General features: G+C 40.3%; 1 pseudogene; it reads left to right on the top strand.

Moving 5' to 3' along the window:
- Positions 1-3,984: 3,984 nt before the first annotated feature.
- Positions 3,985-4,391, top strand: LOC112866319 (large ribosomal subunit protein eL32 pseudogene; annotated as a pseudogene).
- Positions 4,392-7,944: the final 3,553 nt, after the last annotated feature.

Raw genomic sequence — 7,944 nt, 5'->3', positions numbered from 1 at the left:
AAATCCTGTCAAATTTCCAGGAACTCTTTTCTCTTTTTATAGATATCAACAATATTATTCTAAAATTTACATGGGAAAGCAAAGGAATTAGAATAGCTCAAACAATTTTGGATGGATCTACCCAATTTCAGCTCAAACAATGGATCTACCCAATTTCAAGACTTATTAGATACTATAGAAATCAACACTATGTAGTATTAAAAAAAAAAAAAGCCTATGTGATATTGGCATTGTGGTAGACACACAGATCAGTAAAACAGAACCCAGAAGCCAGAAATAAATCCATGCAAATATGCCCATCTGATGTTTTACAAAGATACAAAGTGATTTCATGAAGAAAAGAGAGCTTTTTCAAGTATCTGGTGTTGGAGCAAGCAATTGGACAGCCACAAACAAACAAACACAAGTAACCATGACTTAAGTCTCACACCTTATACAAAAATTCATTCAAAATGGATCATAGACTTAAATGTAAAACATGAAACTATAAAATATATTTTTAAAAAGCAGAGGAGATAATCTTTAAGAGCTAGGGCTAGGCAAAAAGAGCCCTTAAACTTGACACTAAATCAAAATCCATAAAAGGAAAAGTTGATAAGCTGATAAGTTGGATTTGACCAAAATGTAAAATTTTTACTTTGTAAGACTCTATTAAGAGGATGAAAAGTCAAGATAGGGACAAAGAGAAAATATTTGCAAACTACATATCCGAAAAGGCTATTCTCCAGAATATATAAAGTACTAGCAAATCTCAACATTAAAACCATAAACAGTCCTGTTAGAAAATAGGCAAAAGGCATAAAGAGGCATTCAATCAAAAAAGGATATAAAGATGGCAAAAAAAAAAAAAAAAGCACATGAAAAGATTTTCAACAAAATTAGCTATTGGAAAAATAGAACCACAATGGGATATAAAATCTCATAGATTTACCTATCAGAATGTCTAAAGTTAAAATAGTAACAACACTAAATACCGGTGAGGATGTGGAGAAGATGCATCACTCATACATTGCTGGTGGGAAGGTAAAATGATGAAGCCACTCGGAAAACAGTTTAGCAGTTTCTTTAAAAAGGAAACATGCAACTACTATGGGGCTCAGCAGTTACACTCCTAGGTATTATCCTAGCGAAATGAAGAGATGTTCACACAAAGGCCTGTACACAAATGTTTACAGTAACTGTATTTAAAGTAGCTAAAAATTGGAAACCCAGATGTCTTTCAGAGTAAACTGTTAAACAAATGGTAATCTATCAACACTGTGGAAGACTACTCCGCAATTAAAAAAAAAATCTACCAATACACACAACATGCATGAATCTCCAGAGAATTATGTCGCATGCAAAAAAAAAAAAAAAAAAAAAAAGCTAATCCCCAAATCCCCAAAGGTTATATGCTACATGATTCTTCCACTTTTATAACGTTTTTGAAATGATAAAAAACTACAGAAATGGAGAACAGATTAGGGTTTGCCAGGGGTTTAAGGAAGGGGTGGAGAGGATGGAAGTAGGTTTGACTAAGCAAAAGCAGCATGAGGGATCCTTGTGGGGATAGGAATGTTCTGTATCTTAACTGTCTAAGTCAATATCCTGGTTGAACTTTAATGTGAACATCGATTTGAATTTCATACAATGCCCATGGAATTCCAGATATAGTCATAAGAAACCCATAATTGGCTAGGTAGATATGCAAAATATAGTTCCATCTTGACTTCAGGTGCCATGTGATTACACAACTGCTAATGGAAATGTTCCCTATCCTAACTATGAATGTCAATATTCTGGTTGCGATATGTACTAGTTTCTTTAAGATGTTACCATTGGAGGAAACTGGGTTAAGGGTACATGGAATCTTTCTGCACTATTTTATACAAATTCACGTAAATCTACTGCTATCTCAAAATAAAAATTTTTTTAAGAAAAAATAAAAGCATCTGCATACAAATCATCATTATGTGTTTTCCAAGAACACATGCAGAAAATAGACACTGAGGAAATCAGAGGGACTGCTTGCTGGTAGGGAATGCGAGGAGAATGGGAGTGAGCAATGGGAATAAAGGACATATTTTGCTAATAGCAGACAAAGCTTAAATTTTTTTTTAATGCTCTCGGTTCACATTTGTCTGACCAGCCAGTGACGGATTGTAGCACAGAGTCCATTACTCCTTATTGAATGCATCCAAAGTCATAGATCAGGGGTCGCACACAAAAAATCCTTCTATAATATGAGGGTTATAGGATGTCCACGGAGCTCCATATATAGCCACAGGCCTCATGTAATTGGCTCAGGAAGGTAGGCAAAATATGGTTCCCTTTTGATTGCAGGTGTTAAGTATTTACACAACAGCAGATGAAATTCAAATCAAGGCATCACTATAACAGCAGTTAAGTTTGCATTTCAAAATCCTATCTTGGGGGCAGCTAAGCTAAATGGCTCATTGTAATTATTCGGATAATTCATTTGTACAGGCATAGTACCATTAAATAACAAAATAGGTTCAGTTTACAAACTAATCTTATTCTTATGTCTTAGTTCTCTTAAATTTTCTGTGAAGGCTTGATGTTTAAAGACCGAAGGGGAGAATTTCCTGCTAAGGGTTTTTAGTAGATATTTTATTTTATTTTATTTTATTTTATTTTATTTTATTTTATTTATTAGATATTTTACATAAGAATTTACTGGACAAATTCCTTGGAAGTTTACAATCTAGAATTCTAGAAAGATTTTTATGTATACTAACCCTTTTCTGAGTGTATGAGGAAGCAGAAAGTTCCACAAACTCAGGCCCATCTGATCTTTAAGAGTGTATTCAATTAATTCAAGCTTCTATTCACAACTGTTATGTGCCAAAAACTGCATTAGACACTGATGAAAAATGTAAGTCACATACAACCTCTAGCCTCAAAGAGCTCAAAATCTAGTAGAGGAGACAAGGAAGTAGAAAATGATAATTCAGCATGGAAAGGAATAAATAAAGGTATGAGCAAAATCTCATTTAAGGGAGCAGAGTATGCATTGTAGCGTGTTCTGGGAGGCCAAGTAGGAATGACATCCAAACTGTTCTTGAGAAAGGATTAGGTGTTTGAGTGACAGAGAGAAAAAGGAAGTGCATTCAAGACAGGTATACGCCAGGCTTGAAGACTTGAGAGGAAACCGCATCCTTCTCACTTAAAATTCTAAATCAGAGTTCTACTTACGGTTCTCTCAGATTGCACTGCAACTGTCTCAGCAAGCTAAGGAGTCAAGGTATCCGTGGGGACTGGCCATCCTCCCCTGCTTGTGTCACCTGTGTCATCCTTCTGTTTCTCCAGCTGCTCTTTCATTCTCTTCCCTCTCCTGACCAACTTCCTCCAAGTCTGCCCTACCTGACAAATCTGTGACCATAATGATCCCACGCCCCAACGTACCCTGAACTTTCAGGTCAGGCATCCACCACAGCTTTTGTGTCCCCCTTCAAGTCCCTGAGACAGAATATCTAATCAGCCTAGCTGATTAGTTTTTAGACATGTCTACTGAACATTGTAAAAGTGTCACATGGTGTGCAGTTAACCCCGCATCTCACATGGACAAAGGAAACAGTCTCCCTTGTGATTCCTCTTTCAATGTCAGGTGCCTGGTTGAATATTCTGGTTTCATGTTTCTGAACTGAGGGGTTCCAGAATTTAGGTATTCTGCAACGTTGGCTGCATATTACAACCACTTCTAAGACATATTTTAAAATTCTGATGCCAAGAACCCATCCCCAGAAATTCCAATATAATTGATTGGGTGAGGCTTCCCAGGTGATTTTATTGTGCACACACATCAAAAACCATGAAGACTTCTCCCAGGATCGTGTCTGGGGAGTGGTTAATATTCTGCCATCTTCGGAAATGGGAGAGAAAGCGAGCCTTGGAAGACAGTCTGCAACAATGTTCAAGGCCTGAGCAGGAAAGCTTCCTTCTAGGACTCAATGATACCATCTCTGCTTCTTTCTTGAAGGCATAATGGCTGCCCTCAGACCTCTGGTGAAGCCCAAGATCATTAAAAAGAGGATAAAGAAGTTCATCTGGCACCAGTCAGACCAGTATGTCAAAATTAAGTGCAACTGGCAGAAACACAGAGGCATTGATGATAGGATGCGCAGAAGATTCAAGGGCCAGATCCTGATGCCCAACATGGGTTATGGGAGCAACAAGAAAACAAAACACATGCTGCCCAGTGGCTCTCAGAAGTTTCTCGTCCACAAGTCAAGGAGCTTGAGGTGCTGCTGATGTGCAATGAATCTTACTGTGAAGAGATTGCTTACAATGTCTCCTCCAAGAACTGTAAAGCCATAGTGGAACGAGAAGCTCAGCTGGCTATCAGAGTCGCGAATCCCAATGCCAGGCTGCACAGGAAAGAAAATGAATAGACAGACAGCTTATGTGCACATCACATTTGTGTTAATAAAACCATAAAACTACAAAAAACAAACAAACAAAAAACCATGAAGACTTGCTCTTAGTGCACTGTTGGGAGAATTGATGAGTGGCTTCCTGAGCCTATGACTAATGGCATCCTTCCAGCTTTTGTCATCAGCATCAGCTACTTGCACAGATGCTCTCTGACAACACTCAGCTAATCCTCCATATTTTAGGCCTATGTTGCCAAAAACAGACGGTATTGGCTCAAAGGAAGGAAGTAGCTTATTCCCACATACCTATATCTCTCCCTTCAGAATTGCAGAATTCCAGAATGAGAATATACATAATAGGGAATGAGCTCATGGAGAATGTAAGACGGTGTATAATAAGCTACATTCTCACTGGAATCCCTGGATTCTATGAACGGGTGGTGACACTGGTATATCGTGTATGCAGTGATCCTGATGCAGCTGACTTTAACAAATAGTACCCTTCTTCTACAACACCGCACCTCCAAGTGTATTCCCCTTTTTTTTGTTCAGAGTCAGTTCCTCCAATGTTCAGTGAGGGGACATCTCCTATCTCGCTTTGTCCCAGCCCCTAAAATGGTCATAACATTAAAGATACAGGTAGTTAAAAAAAAAAAAAAAAAAAAACACAGATACAGGTAGTCATTTCTCCATCTAAATCATCTGCCTGTTTGGAATATACTATAAGGGTATGTTTCTTGGGGTACATCCCTCAGGAGTTTAGAAAAGCAGTTCCTTCTTCAATAGCTGGTGCAGTGACTCAGTCCTGCCCGGCCTATTCCTTGACCAGCAGTCACAAGGTTAATTTTCTGTCCCAAAGATTCATGTCTCCTGAATCATCCAAAAACAACACTGCAGAATGAGCCCAATGTCATAAGTGATGTAGCCCAAGGCTTTCTGGCCTATGCCAGCAGTTAGATATTTACTCCGGGCTTGGACTTCCAAGGTTATAATAGGAAAATAAGGCAAAGCAGTGTACACACAGTTCTGGGAATGTACGTGTTTGGCACCCATATACTGGAGCTCACAGACCCACAGAAAGACACTGACTTATATTGGAAATACCAACACAGAGACACATGTGCAAAGTAATTCCAGACAGACCGTGGTCACCAGCGCTTGGCTAACATGTGAGGTCACACGCACATGTAACTTGCACATCATTCCCCTTCTGATACCTATGACTCATTATCAATACCTGCAGATATTTACATCCAAGGAGAATATGGCGAGCAGCTAAAACTACCTACTTCCCCTCCTTTCTCATCTCCTTAGATATCACCCTATACCTCCAGGGATATGATGCCTTTGCCAGTGGAAAAGGAAGTGTACTTCCTTAAGGAGATGAGCTAGCCAATCTCACTGCTCTTCTCCGTACCTAGTGGAAGAGGGGGAGCCCAAATGTAAACCCACACAGTGAAGGCAGGAAGCAAGGCTTAGACATTCTGATGACGAGAGTTTTTTCTCAAATTCTCATACCTGCCACTACAGAAACAGCGGTCACCACGGAGGGCTGAGAACACTAGTTCAACACACCTTTCTCCCTTTCACCCTTCTCCTCATATTGCTCTGTTTGCCAAAGGTCATTTCATCCAACCCACTGCTTCCGAGAACTGGCGACTGCTACAGTACTTACAGGCAAGCTGCCCTATCCTCTCCTTTCACCCCTCTCCAAGGTCTCCCAGAGATCAAGGAAGTTTACCTGAGCAGGCTAGAGCTGGGACACAGCCAAAGTAATTCCAGGAATTGGACTTGGACAATATCCTAAGATAACCTCTCTTTTTCTCCAGAGCCTGGGTGAATTGTGTAGTTTGGGACAGGCTGCCTGAAGTTAGGACCCACTCTGTGTCTCCTACTTTCCACCTTCTACAACTGGTTGCCTACAGTTTACCTGAGGTCCAGGCTGGAGTGGAGAGAATCAGTTCTCAGAATTCAGCACGACTCTTCACAGGTGGCCTGACCAGTGCTGAGTGTAAGAAATTATGATTCAGGTCTCAAATTGTGATGATTCAGGTCTCAAAGTTTTCAATGTTAGAGCTCCTTTTGTTCTCTCAGATTTTCCAATCATAGTCATCTATTTCATAAAGAATTTTGAGTTCTACTCTGTGCCAGAAACTGGAGATAGAAAGGAGAATATAGCACAGAACTTGACCTCCAGGATCTCAAAGTATAATGTAATGTGCATCTCTGAGCTCGTATTCTAATAAGTGGAGTGAGGTGGGTGGGGAATGGGCTAAATGGGCGATGGGTATTAAGGAGGGGACTTGTGTTGAACACTGTGAGTTGTATGTTAAGTGATGAATCACTAAATTCTACTCCTGAAACAATATTACACTATATGTTAACAAACTAGAATTTAAACAAAAATTTGAAGAAAAAAAAAAGAGGAGAAGCATCTTATAACAAAGCGATCCCTCTCTTTTTGCTATGGTGTATTTGTTGTTGTTTGTTTTTGTTTCACTGATTTATTTCACAGAGAGAAGAAAGCAAACAAGTGGGTCAATTTTGCCATCTTGCGCTGAAAGTCTCCAATAGCAAAGATTCTAATGGAGATTTAAAGGACAGTATCTCAAAGAAAGAGAGCACTCTGGAATGGATTACTTTAGTACTTGCTTGGCCCTGTTCCCAGTGTAATAGAGTCCCCTTAAATTATCCCAAGACCTGAAGGACATGCTAATCCAGAAGCTGATGATCTGGAAGAAGAGGAATATGGGTAGTCACCATCCTGACTTGTCAAGAACTGAGAGGTTTCCGAGCTTAAAAGACTTTCAGTGCTAAAATGGAAAGTTCTAGGCAAACCAGGGTAAGTTGGTCTCACCCAAAGTGGTGGGATGAAGAAAGTGGGCAGAAATGCCATAGGTCTCATTTTGATTATTTCCTTAAGTTCTCTGAAAATGTGTCCAGGGCTGGGAAGCAGAAATTTATAGGTAAAGTGAGTACAAGCCAGATGGACGAAGCTCCTAGTTTGTTGGCGGGGGGGGGGGGGGGGGGGGGGGGGGGGGGGCAGTGCGGGATGCAGAGGGAGGAGGACGGTATCAGCAACCATTTGCCAATAGAACCAGAGCTCCAAGACTTAACCAGGAAAAGTATCTGGCGTCCAATCTTTGCAGATACCACAAAGCAGAAGAGAGGATTAAGAGTGAGAGGGCAGGACTTGGATAAGGACAGTGCCAGGCTGGCAAAAGAGAAGTCAGCAACCATTGTTTCATGTGAGTGAAGTGGTTGATATGGCAAGCAAGTGAAGACAGGTCGATTAAATTGACCTCTGATACAAGGACATTATTTAGGCTATAAAACCAGGAAGAACAGCCCACCTCCTGTCCTGGCAATGTAGTCATGACATGTGCCATTGGGCAGATCCTGTTGACTTTTCCTATAGAAGCAGACTCTGTCACAAAGGGTACCTGGAAAGGTTAAGAGGATGTGCTAAGAAGCCCTGTCAAGTGGCCTTAAGAGACTCACAAACCACTCTTCCTCCTTTCCATCCCTTCAGAAAACCCAGCAGGCAATGCTTACTCATTCTCCTGTACTT

The sequence above is a fragment of the Puma concolor genome, chromosome A2 (assembly GCF_028749965.1).
Source record: "Puma concolor isolate L17-30 chromosome A2, mPumCon1.1.hap2, whole genome shotgun sequence".
In the NCBI taxonomy this organism is placed as follows: domain Eukaryota; kingdom Metazoa; phylum Chordata; class Mammalia; order Carnivora; family Felidae; genus Puma; species Puma concolor.
The sequence above is the reverse complement of the archived record's forward strand: the minus strand, read 5'-3'. Positions and strand labels throughout refer to the sequence as shown.